The following is a 14738-nucleotide window of genomic DNA, read 5'->3' as shown; positions in this document are numbered from 1 at the left end:
GCCTAAATTTCTTACCATTTAATGTCCATTCACACCTTGTTTTGTATATAGCCTTTAGTCTCAGTTTGTTATTTTTCTTAAAACTAATGTTCATTCTTCACAGTATCTTTTAACTGCTTTTTATCCTAAACAACATTCCAACGTAAAATATAGGGTCATTCATGTTAGTGTTTTAAAATTCAGGCCATTTTTTCCTATCATTATCACCATCGAATCCATCAATACAATAAAGATCATCATCAAAATTTACTTTTAATTTTTCTATCTTCTCATGAACAGTATCTCCATCACTTTCAATGTTAGGATCTATGTAATTTTTAAAATTTACATCATTGTCATCCTGATCCAACTTATACTCACTATCCTTATAGTCAAGTAAGATCTTTTGATTCATGCCTAAACTTCTTATCATATAACATCCATTCACACCCTTCTTTACATACAACCCTCAGTTTCAGTTTATTATTTTTCTTAAAACTAATGATCACTATATCCTTGATGCTAGCATTCTTCACAGTATCTTTTAACTGCTTCTTATTTTAAACAACATTCCAACATAAAATATAGATCATCCATGTTAATGTTTTAAAATTCAGACCATTTTTTCCTATTATCATCACCATTGGATCCATCAATACAATAAAGATCATTATCAAAATTTACTCTTAATTCTTTTATCTCTTCATGATTAGTATCTCTATCACTTTTAATGTTAGGATCTACATAATTTTCAAAATTCATATCATCTTCATCTGATTCAACTCATACTTATTATCCTAATAATCAAAATTTCCACTCTCAGTTATAGTTTCATTAGATACATTTTCATAAAATTCTTATACACTAAGCCCTTTTACACTGTTACTAGGCCTTTGTGCATTAGACTTAATTTATACCCTAGACTATTGGTAAACAACAATGTACATATTTATAGGCATATGCACACACATCTTCATCACATCAGTATCAGTGGTAATTTTTACGAATTTATACTATCTATGAGATATTTTTCAAAAATACATATTAAATCCAATATGCCTTATCATATCTACCATGCTATAAAGTTCAAACAAACACATTTTATCAACATCACATAAGCTAAAATAAGCTATTTATCTTTTTATATATTGACTACATAAGAATAGCTCTCATGATGCAAAGCTATAGTGAAGTAAGTCAGAAGAATCTCCTACTATGCATAAAAAATAAAAAACAATATTGTTAAAAAACATAACACTATCAAGGATCAAATTTTAAAAAAATAAAATCAACATTGAGCAAAGTCATGACATAAATTAGCAAGTTGGTTGTTTATAAAGTTATGACAGAATCAATGAGCGAATTGGTTTTTATATGAGTTGTAACTAGTATAAATTATAACTTTTTTGTCAATTTGAAAATTTTATCTAGATTTCATAGAAACCAACAATGTCAATTAATGAATCGATGATAGATTTTCTTTTGTAATTTAATGTTTGATTATGTAATTTAATTGCTGGAGGTTGAGGTGGTTGTAAATAGGAATTATGAGTCTAAAGAAACTATAACATTATTAGTGATATTATATCAATATGTTTAGTTTTTGTTTTTTTATGTTTGGTCCTATATAGGAGTATTGTTTATGGTATGATTTTGTTGTCTGAGAGTGTTGTTTATTGTTGTTTATTCTATATGATTTGAAATTTATTATGCAAAATATAATTGTAGATTGAATGATGACATGTATTTATTGAAATGGTTCCTTAAAGTTGTATTTAGTATGTATGCAGGTCACAGCTATCAATATAATTATCTTTGACATATGCCTTGACAAAGTCAATCTTATTGAGAGGTTTTGACTTAAAATAACTGATCAACTAAATAATTTCATTTTGTTGCCTTTCAAGCTTTTGCATAAGTGGTTATTGGTACTTGTATGTTATACTCTGTCTTTAATTCAATTGTGACAGTTATCAATGATTTCCATTCCCTTTATCGATTCCTCTTTTTAAAATTTTTGTAGGACGAAGAAAGGGGCTAATCCTGATAGTTATTTTGTTTAATTAATCTTTTAAGGTTTAGGTTTTACTAATATTCCTCTGGTTGACGAGTAAGATTTGTAATGCAAAATGGTGATTCAAGTAGCAAAGCAATTTTCTTAACATTCATTACTGTTGTTTTTGTTGTTGAACATATCTTAGTTGATACAACTAATTAGAGCTTGGTTTTGTTAAGAATCAGGGTATTCTTAATTGTTAAGATTGTAAAAGCTGACATTCATGTACTAGAATACTAAACATTTATGCTGTTCCAGCATATTTCTTTTAACAAAACAAGATTAAAATATTATTTTCATTTATTGTGAGTTATATTTCCAATTGTATCTTTCCATTTGCAATAATTTCCATATAACATAGTTTATATAGCCTTTGACTTTGACATTTTTTCGGTGATTTATGCAAAGAGGGGTGGATTTACAGTGTATGTAAATTCAAAATGACAAACAAATGGATTAGATGTAAAGTGTATGTTATTTGCTCTATCAATTTGTATCATTTACAAAGCAAGTAGAAGATACTAAAATAATAAAGTTCTAAAACATGAAGCCTAAAATAATCCCTAAATCTAAACTAGACTCATAAAAACTCTAACAAGAATAATAAACAAATCAAACGATTCCTAAACATGAAAAATTCTAAACAAATCAAACAAGAACCCTAAACATGAAAAACCCTAAAAAAAATCCAAAATCAAATAGGAATAATAAATAACCCAAATCATAAACAATGCAAAATTATCAAAAATCATAAATAAACAAGCAAAAAAAAAAAAAAAACCACAAACAATGTCACTATTATTTTCTCTCAACCTCCAACTCAGGATATCCCTTTTTTATAACCTCAAAAACACGTGATTCCATTTTGGTCGATCTCCTCGTTGACAAACAATTCCCCTTGATCGATCTTCTTTTACAAGGTAGGCAAAATCTTTTCACTTCATAAGGTCACATCGTTCTTGCACTTGTCTTTCTCTTTCACACAGTTTCATAAACCATTCTCTTTTTCATAATAAAACTTATTATTTTTTTTAGTCTTTTTGTTGTCTGGTTTAAGTTTTTTTTTTTAGTATTTAGTTTTTTCTCTTTTATGATTTGTTTAAAAGCCATAAAAAATTTCACATAATCTATTTAAACAATAAAAAAATTTCACATAATAAAAGTTGATAAGATTATGTGTCATGCGATGTATGATTTACTGATAATTTATACGGTCCAGTAGATAGAAGACCATATTAACACACGTTTGGACAACTGATGACTCAATTAAAACTTTTCAAAATTTAAAAATCAATATAGAAATTGGCTCAAAGTTTAGGGACTACACATGCTATTAACCCTTAATTGTTTGAAACAAAGAAAAGTGGTACTAACACAAAATAAATGCTTGACCCAACATTTAATTATTGATCATTATTACCAAATGGTCTACTTACATCTCCATCATGAGTCTCATCATAGTTAATTCCAAGCAACAATCTTCTAATTTTACTTGTTCAAGAGTCGGACTACTCTTCTAAACTCGAAAGTCACCCAAGTTTTAAATAGGTTTGATTAAAAAATTAAAATCCGCTATATGGGTTTAGGCACAATTTTTAGACCTATTTAAATGTTAGGCCGAGCCTTGGATAAAAAATTTAGAGTTCGAACCCATCCCGACCTGGTCTGAATTCACATATATATAAATTTATTTATTTATATATATGTAAATTATGTATAAATTAATTCACATATATATATAAATTAAAAATAAAAATTATATATTTTTTATTAAACTTAATTTTTATTTTTATATAATTTTTATTTATAAGTTTTACATATATAATTTTTATTTTTAATTTATATATATATGAATTAAATATAATCCCATTAAATTTAATTTAATCACATTTTTTAAAATTTTTTATTATATAAATTAAGTTTAAGGGATAAGTTTAAGATTTATTTTTTTAATTTGGATCAGGTTTGAAAAAATTTTAAGGCTTAAAAATTTCGAGCTGGGCTGGGCTTACGTAAGCATCTAAATTATTAATATGAAGTACGAATCCAGCCCAAACTTGACCCAAGCAAACCTATGAATACATCTACTTCTAACATCCTGTTTTTATGGATAAATTATAAGAATAACTTAAGTGATTTTTTTTATTTTAGTCATTTAATTGTAGAAGCATGTTTTAGTAATTAATATTTGAGTAAATATTTTTTTATCATCCAATAGTTAGTATTTATTGAAATTTTATGGGATATTTTATGTATAATTTCGAAAACAAGGTAACATGTTAACATCAGAAAACTACCATATCATCAATGCTAACATGGTAAAAAATTAAAATAAAAAGAGAGATTGAAATTTAAATAATTAGGTACATAGAAAACCCAAGTAATCATACAGAAGGGTAAGAAATAAGGCTCGAAATTTTGACATTTTTGAGTTTCGATATGTTTGTAACTCTTGTGGTGCAGTCAAGTTGCGACTTGAATTCATTTTCTATCATGAAAGATGGTTGAAGTGAAAAAGTGGAGACCAGGTGGAGTGACACAAGGAAGAACAACAAGAAACTTGGAAAATTTAAAAGGATTTTTTAGAAATTTGAGAAAATGTGAAGTTATAGGACCAAGTAGGCTAATTGTTCCTCTCACAAATAACAAAATGATTATTTGGGTTGGATTTGGGGAAAACAGTTATATCAATTTTGAGCTTGTGAAGTCATCTTCCCAAAAAAGAGAATCGTATGATAGAATAGATACAAATTTCTCAAATTTTGAAATAGCAGGATTATAGTCAACAACTTTGTAAGGAGACAATTATACACTACATGGGTTTTGATTTTTAGTGGCATTTTTTTTTTACGTTTAGCGACGTTTATAAATGCTACTAAAAGATTTGTGGCATTTGCGAAAAACACTAGTCAAAGTGCTGGCTATACATGCGTCACGAAAAATAACGACGTTTTCTATAAAATGCCGTTACATTAGTGGCATTTATATATGAAAAATGTCGTTATATTAGCGGCATTTGCATTTGAAAAATGCCACTATATTAGGGCATTTGTATTTGGAAAATGCCACTATATTAGCAATATTTGTACCTTTGACACTCCGTTAATTTAGTAGTATTTTTATAAAAAAAAAAAACGTTATTACTTTGGTGGCATTTGTATCACAAAAATGCTGCTAGTTTAGCTTATTTACTAGTAATAGTGCTGCTACTCTTAGTGACATTTTATGGTACAAACGCCATTAAATTATCCATTTAGCGACATTCTCAAACACAAACACCGCAAAATTGATAAATGTATTTTTTTAAAATAAAAAATTTCTGTTAATTTTATTGTTTTCATAAACGAGCTTAAATTTAGATAATGAAATTAATATAAACTTAATTCATGTTCAAATATACATCTAATTAACACAAAGTTTAATAATTAGTATAATAACATTCAAATTTTTTTAATACATTAACAAAATAAAAATTAAAATGTATGAAATTGATGATTGCATATATTTTGAAGGCTACCAATTGATAGAAAAATTTTTTCACCTTGGTCACTAGCGTGCTCAAAAACCTACTGAATAATAGCATGTAATTTTTAAAACTTCATAGTAAACTTTTTTTATATTAAAAAATATAAATATTTACTAAATATAATACTTGAGTTGGAGTTAGTTCCTGAAATTTGTTGTTGCACAAAATTCATAAGATGATTAAATCGATCATGCAACTGCTAAAATTTTGCACACTCTTGCTCTATTCTAGCATGTTCTTCCTCAATTTTGGCACACTTCTGTTCTTTGTCTACTTTCATTTGCTGAAAATGTTATTGCATAGTTTGTAACTCCTCTCTTAATATCTAAATGTTTCGCAAAGATTGACTTGCTGAGAATGTAAATTGCTGAGAGCTACGTCCATAATAGGTAGATGGTGTTAGACCCAATCCAAGGCCTCAAACCCGTCCATACCTTTCTTTTTCAGTAACTTTTATGAATATCCAATTTTTCAATTCTTGCATGTTGAGAGAACCATCAATGCTACTTCAATTTCAACAACCATTTTCTCTTTCACTTTTTCTTGTAAATTAGTCATATACCACTATCAAGTTTAATGATTAATTGATAATATGTTAAAAAGAGTTAATATTTACTTTCTATTAAAATAAATATTACAAATTACCATAATTTTTTGTGTTTTGACATTCATATAAAATCATTCTTTTTTGTGTGTGTTAAGCGAAAAAATTTCACACGTCTAATTTGATCACCCATCTTAATCTCTTATACAAAAACATATGTTATTTGATAGAATACATATCAACTGTAACTTATTCATACATATCATGCTTGTCAATCAAGTTTAAAATTTTCAAATAATTTTAATATCATGTATTTATATTTTGGCCCCTTTACAACATAATAATCTTAAACAGACGCAAACAATAAAAGCATTTGGCCTTTCACACATATCGATCATGACAACCAAATTTAATTATTTGGATTAAACTATTATGGAATGAAGCCATTCAAATTGTTGAAAGCCATCCAAAAGTTTAATTTGTATTTTTTTCCTTTTAAAGGCAAAAATAGTCCCAAATAGATATAAATGATAACTTTTTCACCCATATCAATCATAGAAACCAAGTTCAATCAATCAGACAAGTTTAATATCAAGTATTGAAGCTATCCAAATTGTTTAAATTGAACAATAACAAAAAATTTGTAATTTTACCTAAATAGACATAAACAATAACTTTTTCACACATATCATCCATCTAAACTAAGTTCAAAACTTTTGATAAGTTTAATATCATGTATTGAAACTATCAAAACTATTAAAATAGTATAATAACTGTTAATTTGCATATTTACCTTTTAATGGCACAAAAAGTTCATTCATTGGAATAAGTTTAAAATCATAAACTTACTATTTTTTTTTGCTTTCTTGCAAATGTGTGGCTATATTTCTATTGCTTTCTGCTACCAATCCTAATTTGTTCTCTTTTTTGTCATAAAAAATAATTTGGTATATTGTAGAAATACAAATATTACAAACTTAAAGCAAAACACTTTCATTATTTTATTATACTATACAAAGTTATAAATTAGTACCTCTCTTTTTCTTGAGAACAAAATCTAACTAATTGTTCATATTACCACCTAATCACATTATGTGATAGGTTTTTCATCGTCACCTCTACAGTTGTATTCCTATCAAAATACTTATTCTTCAAATTATGCCTATAATCTTTCTATTTCTTTGCCAATTACTTAAGCACAAATAAAATTGATATTTCAAGTACAAATCTTAACTGTAATAATACAAAAAAAAAAGTTTTAATTAATAAACCAAATTTAAAATACTTAATTTTTTATATGTAATTAATTATATTAATACCTCAATAAAGTTTAAAGCATCGGCCTTTACTTCTACTAGAACTTTATGCCATGTTTCATAATGAATAGGTAATTTCATTTCATTACAGGCACACATGCCTAGAAATCCAGCCAACAGTTGAGTCTTTTCACCAATTATTGCCTATTAAAGTTTGCAGACACTACAATACACTCGTTCGGAGGTAGTGCAAACAATTCTTTCAAAGTTATCCAGCCTTTGGTCTTTCGTTGACCATTATTATCAACTGTAAAAATTAAAAAATAAATTTCTAAATTGATAATACTTTTATCATTATAATCGATTTGTAAATATGGGGTATATGATACCTACATTCAAATTTAAAGCATAATCAATTGATGGGATACTATCTAAACCTAGGTCTCCTATATTGTCAGATTCAATATCAGTTGAATGATTAAAAGCGATTGAGTTAGATCTGATAGTACGTTCATTCACCTCTAAAGGATTCAGTCCATCGCCAATATCAACAAGTGCCACAAACAGTTCTGAACTAATATCTCTGATATATATTTCTTTTAATCTACTCATCCGTATTATAGCTTATCTGCATCATAAAAGTGAATATATAAAATATATTAATTTAGAACAAATATAAAGATATTGAGAAGTTAAGAAATCATAACCTACGATACAAAAAGAACATATCGATTTAATTAAATCAAAAAATAATGTATGATTTACAATACAATAAATATACAACAACGAATGCGATATTAATTACATACAATCATTTACTATATTATGTCTTAAACACTCAAATTATAAAATATACATGATCCATCATGGTTCATAAATGTCTTCCTTAACATCTTCGTGAACCCACTAAGCGTAGGTATTGAAGATATTTTCATCCAAGTTTTGTTCAGCAAAAAGATAACATTTAGTTTCATATTCAACATCATGTCTTGTATCTAACCCCATATCAAATAAGTTTTTAGGTGTGTTTCGAACAACAACAAACCAACCCAATTCTTTGGGATCTTCAGAATAAAAAACTTGTTTAACTTAAGATGAAAAAATATTAGATTCATCAATGAGTTGTTGTCAGTGTGAATCAATCGAAAAAAATTCACAAGTATAAATCCATACTGATCTTTCTTAATGCTCTTTGCATTATTCACATAAGCCCAATCACACAGAAATAAGATAACTTTTCACTTGCCATAATAATCCAACTTAATGATGTCAGTAATCATGCCATAATAGTCAACATTTTCCTTTAAAAGGTTTGTGTCCCTAGCACTAGCATAGCTAGTAGTTGATGAAGTAACAACAAATCTTGAATTTTATGTACCGTTAAATCTCTCATGACATTTAGTGTAAAATCTAAATCCATTGATGATGAAACTTTTGTATCATTTCACAATCCTGTTCAGACATTATGAAAGACACTTACCTCTTCACTAACAAACATTTCACTCCAAACTTATAAAAGTAGAATAAATATATATGTTATTAATGTTAATTATACCGTAAACATTCTATGTAGATTTTTCATAAAAAAAAGTATGACATTACTTATAGTTGCTCCTAACCATTCATAAAAATTTTCAGCAAACAACTTATCAAGCTTTCAAGGGTTTGATCGTCGATAATGTGCAGGAGCTCTCAAATTATTTCTATACTCACTATAAAGCATCATGATAAAGTATTAACAATAAAAAAATACAATAAATTATGGTTAATGTAATGAATAATTTTCTTGCCAAAAAACTTACGTGCGAAACGATTCAATAGAGTCATGATGAAAAAAAAAACATATCAATGTGCTTGTGCCCAAGATTTATCATCTAACTCCACCAATTCAGCTTTGCCTATTGGTTGTCCAAAACTTTGAAAAAGATAACTATAAGTAGAGTCATGTTGCTGCATACCAATATTTTTCGATGGTCTATTAAATCTCATTTCAACATCTTTCAAATAATGAGAACAAAATGTCATACACTCTTTTGCTAAATATCCTTCAGCAATAGAACCTTTAAGATAACGTTTGTTGTGACAATAAGACTTTAATTTTCCCAAAAACCTATTGCATAAACTATTAGTCATATATCTTTTTAACTAGAGTGGCATGATCATCAATAAAACCTTAATCAATCTATTAGACAATAATACCTTTCAATAGGATACATCCATCGATAATAAATTGGCCCACCAACTTTTGCTTCATATAGAAGGTAAATAATCAAACGCATCATAATAGTAAAGAAGTTTGAAGGGAAAATCTTCTCTAAATGGCATAAAGTAATCGCAGCTTGATCTTAAAATTTGTTAAGCTCTTCCACATTCATACATTTCCCACATAGAGATTTAAATATGTTACTCAATTCAATTACTACAGAAGTGACTTACTTTGACATTGATGAACGTAAAGCAATTAAAAGTAAGTTTTACATCAAAATGTCATAATCATGTGATTTCAATGAAGAAAGTTTTCGCTCCTTCATATTCATGCATCTCTATATATTCGATGCATAACCATCTAAAACTTTGATATTTTTCAAAACCTTGTAAAACACATCTTTTTCAGTTTAGAAATCCCAAAATAAGTAACAAACAATCGATATTTACCATTAGAAAGTAACTTCGGATAAAGGTCTGGGTGAATCCTCATATCAACTAGGTCAAGTCGACTCTTTAAGTCATCCTTTGATCTTCTATTCACATTGAGAATTGTCCCAATAAAATTTTTGTAAACATTCTTCTCTATGTGCATTAAATCAAGGTTATGGCATAATAAATTATATTCCCAATAAAGCAACTAAAAAAAGATACTTTTTTTTCATAACTCAAACTCATTGGGGTCATATTCTTCGTCACTTTGAACATCAAGATCACCAACATTAGTATCAGTATCACCAACTTGCATAATATGAGGTTGTACACTTTCAAAGATGTCCTTCACTCTTTTTCTTAATGGACTCATTTTTTCATAAGTGAAATTGATGTCTTTTAACTTTGATAAGATATTAAATCCACTAATGGGTAAAAGTGATCTCTTTAATTCTTCAGTTTCATCAAAGATATATTTTAAAAATCTAAATCGATGATTATCATCTAATCATCGATGATGTCTCATATAACAAAACTTTTTACCAGAGGTAACCACTTCGAATATGTCTGTGTAGCACAACATGAACAATTATAATGACCTTTTGTACTCAAACTAGATAAATTTGTATAAACAAAAAAATCATTGATAGTCCATAATAAAACAACACGCATATTGAAGTTATTTTTTTTTTATACATCATAGGTCTCAACTTATTCTCATAATTACTTTAACTTTTTAATAATAGGTTGTAGGTAGATGTTTATATCATTACTCAAACTTTTTTTTTTTGAAAATTATCATAGACAATATAAATGACTATTGCTTCATAACAATCTATGGTGACAAATTATAAGAAATCAATACAATTGGTCAAGTACTATAAGAAGTACTCATCATTTTGAACGAGTTGAATCTGTCAGATGCTAGTCCAAGCATAACATTTCGAGGATTAAATGCAAAATCTGAAAACCTAGAATAAAATGATTTTCATGCCAAAAAATCTACAGAATGCCTCAATAATCCATCATTTATCCGTTTCTCATGTTGTCACCTTATTAAATCTGTAATTTTAAAAGACATGAGAGTCATTAAAGTCTTAGTATTAATAAAAAATAACATAAAACCTTAGCGGGCTTCTTTTTTACATTGACTTTATCACCATCCTCATTCGACCTTTCATCAGAGTTTTTATCCACCCAATGAGAAATACCACACACATGATAAGATTTTTTATTTTTTTTATCACCCCAATACAACATACAATCATTGAGACAACTATGAATTTTTTTATATATGAGATCTAAATCCTTGATCATCTTTTTTTATTCCTTACAAGATTCAGAGATTTTTACAAAAGAAAACATTTCTTTCATGAACTCCAATAATAAAGTTAGAGAATTTTTTATCCATCCATATAAGTATTTTAAGTGAAAAAGACGAACACAGAAAGATAACATTGAATGCTTTGAGCCCTTATAAAGTCTTCATTCATATCTTCAAGCAATATATAAAACTTTGATGCTTCTCCTCTAGGTTGTTGGTCACATATACCTATCCCATGTTCGCCAAATTCATTCATTTCAACATTAGAGTGATTAAATCTATCATTTTGGGGAGAAAGATTATGAAAATGTAAGTTATGAGTATGAAAATATTGGTTATGAATGTTAAAAACTTCTCGCAACATACTTTAAATGTCATCTGCTATAAAAGGATCATGTTGGTGTTGGAGAGCCTTTGAAGTTAAAGAAACTTTAGTGAAAGACCTTGATAGTACAAACTCTCAATGAAAATACTAATTAACATATCCCGAGAGAAATCCAATATAAATTAAATGTTCAAAAATAACTTGACACATTTGCCAATCTATATTAGCTCACTTCACTCATGGGATAATATTATACTATCTTCACTTGTATTCTCAAATATAAAATTAAGAAAATTTTCCATTTCATCTCTGTACTCTTGACTTAATCTTGACTTTTGCATCCAACTTTTATCCATTTAGTACTTGTTACATTATCAGACTAAATGTATATAAATAATTTATATGAAAACGAACATGTCAAATACTTAAGTTTACTATATTTTAAACAAAAGATAATAACAAGACTAGTACTTACAAAAAAAATGAGAACTTCTTATTGTGAAGTATTTTATAAGGTACCTGATATTATGAATGTTAAAATCTACTGCTAACGTAGACAGTACCTAAGAGTTTTTGTAGTTAAGATTGAAATAAGGTAAAACAAGTATAGAAAAAACCTAAAAAAAATGAAAGGGAAAGGGACATGGATGATGGGTTACAAATGGGTATTTAAGGAAGGTGGGTTTTGAAGAAAATTGTTTAAACCAAAAAGAAAATCGTTAATTGCAAAAGCTGAAGAATAGTCAAATTAAGTAAAAATATCAGTAAATAACTAATGAATAGTCAAAATAGGGTTCTAAAAGACAATGCTCGAATACTAAAAGCTGAAGAAAAAAGAAAGTAAATTGTAGTTGGTCTGGAAAGAAAAATAGTAAAATAATAAAGATGAAGCTTTAAATTGGTGATTGGATACGCTAAATTTGGAGACAATTTTATTGGACCGAATTATTGAAAGCGTTTACTAAGAAAAACACCTTCAATAATTTTCTCATATATATTTTTTGAATATATTATAAGCGCCATCAACAGAGTCGTAGTAGAATTATTTGGGATTATTAAAGGCGTTTACGCCCTAAAAATGCATTTAAAAATTTCATCTAATTTTTATGGTGTATTTATTGAAGGTATTTTTTGCATAATACATCTTCAATAATTCTTTTCTTTTTTTTTTGTGAATATCAGTGAAAGTGATTTTCTACTAAAAATGTCTTCAATAATTTTTTTAAAAAAATTGTTTGAGATTATTAAAGGCATCTTCTGTACAAAACGCCTTTAATATTACACTTCTAAAATTTTAAGGGATCATTGAAGGCATTTATTTCAGAAAAATTCTTTGACTAATTTTTTTTTATTGAAAGAATTTATTGAAGGCATTTTCTAGTGAAAAACGCATTCAATATTCCACTACTCAAACTTTAGGACAATTAGTGAAGGCATTTTTTAAGAATAAATGCATTCAATAATTTTCTTTTAAAATTTTTGAGATTATTAAAAGTGTCTTTCAGTGAAAAATGCCTTCAGTATTTCACAATTCAAATTTTAAGATGGTTAGTGACGGTATTTATTCTAGAAAAATGCCTTCATTAATTTTTTCTAATTTATGTACATAATAATTGAAGGCATTTTTTTAGAACAAACACCTTCAATAATTTTCTCTTAAAATTTTTGAGATTATTAAAAGCGTTTTCTAGTGAAAAACGCATTTAATTTTTCACAAGTCAATTTTTAAGATAGTTAGTGAAGGCATTTATTCTAAAAAAATGCATTCACTAATTTCTTATAATTTACGTACATAATAATTGAAGGTATTTTTTAGAACAAAAGCCTTAAATAATTTTCTCTTAAAATTTTTGGGATTATTAAAAGCGTCTTCGAGTAAAAAATGCATTTAATTTTTCACAACTCAAATTTTAAGACGTTTAGTGAAGGCATTTATTCTAGCAAAATGCCTTCACTAATTTCTTCTAATTACATACATAATTATTGAATACATTTTTTTAGAACAAACGCCTTCAATATTTTTCTTTTAAAATTTTTGAGATTATTAAAGGTGTCTTCTAGTGAAAAATACCTTCAATTTTTTATAATGCAAATTTTAAGATGTTAGTGAAGACATTTATTCTAGAAAAACACATTCACTAATTCCTCCTAATTTACGTACATAATTATTGAAGGTATTTTTTTAAAACAAACACCTTCATTAATTTCTTTTAATTTTTGTACATAATTATTAAAGGTGATTTTCTATTCAAAACGCCTTTAATAATTTTTGTTCAGAATTATCAAAGACGTTTTTTGAGGAAAAATGCCTTTAATAATAAATTTTATATTCATTCCCTGTCTTGGACATCGAAATCACAAACTGTTAGTACACAAAACGATTAAAAGTTATATTAATCAACCAAACCAAACTCACAAACACATTTCTATCAGACTTTTGGTTTTTTTATCCCTATTGTCATCACCGACCTTCAGCAAATCAATGACGCACACCTTTTTATTTACTGATATGTCTTTATAATTTTTGTTTACTATATTATTTATATTATTTGATAGAGCTATTTTTTTTTGTTCTTTACTATTTACATATGATATATATTTTTATTAATTTCACCATAAGCATAGTCGTCCAAGCACCTATCATTGTATGTATGCTGTTTCTATGTAGTTTTCTATTAATAATGTGGTTTGCTGAACCTTGTTGTATGATATTGGTATGTTGAATCATATGCTAAATGGTTTACTGAATGGTATTTTTGAATGGTTTGCTGAATGGTATTTCTAAGTGGTTTGCTGAAGGGTGTATTTGAGCACATTACTGATTAGTTTGTTGAATGGTGTTTCTGTACGTAGTATGTATGGTATTGGTTGTATTTAATTAAGTACAGTGTTAAATTTAGACGATCATTTTGTGTAATTTGAATAATTATGATCAAAATCGCAATATTATGAACTTCGAACAACATCATTCTCTTTCTATTGAACATGTAAAAGATACACCTATAGGCCAAAAAAAAAGGAAGGGGGCCAAATGAACAAATTAAAGTGAGTGACACAAAAATTCACGTTGACTTCAATCAAAGTGGGTAGC

Source organism: Durio zibethinus, chromosome 5 (genome assembly GCF_047325235.1).
Source record: "Durio zibethinus cultivar Kanyao isolate XHJ-2024 chromosome 5, ASM4732523v1, whole genome shotgun sequence".
Classification (NCBI taxonomy): Eukaryota; Viridiplantae; Streptophyta; class Magnoliopsida; order Malvales; family Malvaceae; genus Durio; species Durio zibethinus.
This window is presented reverse-complemented; position numbering follows the sequence as displayed.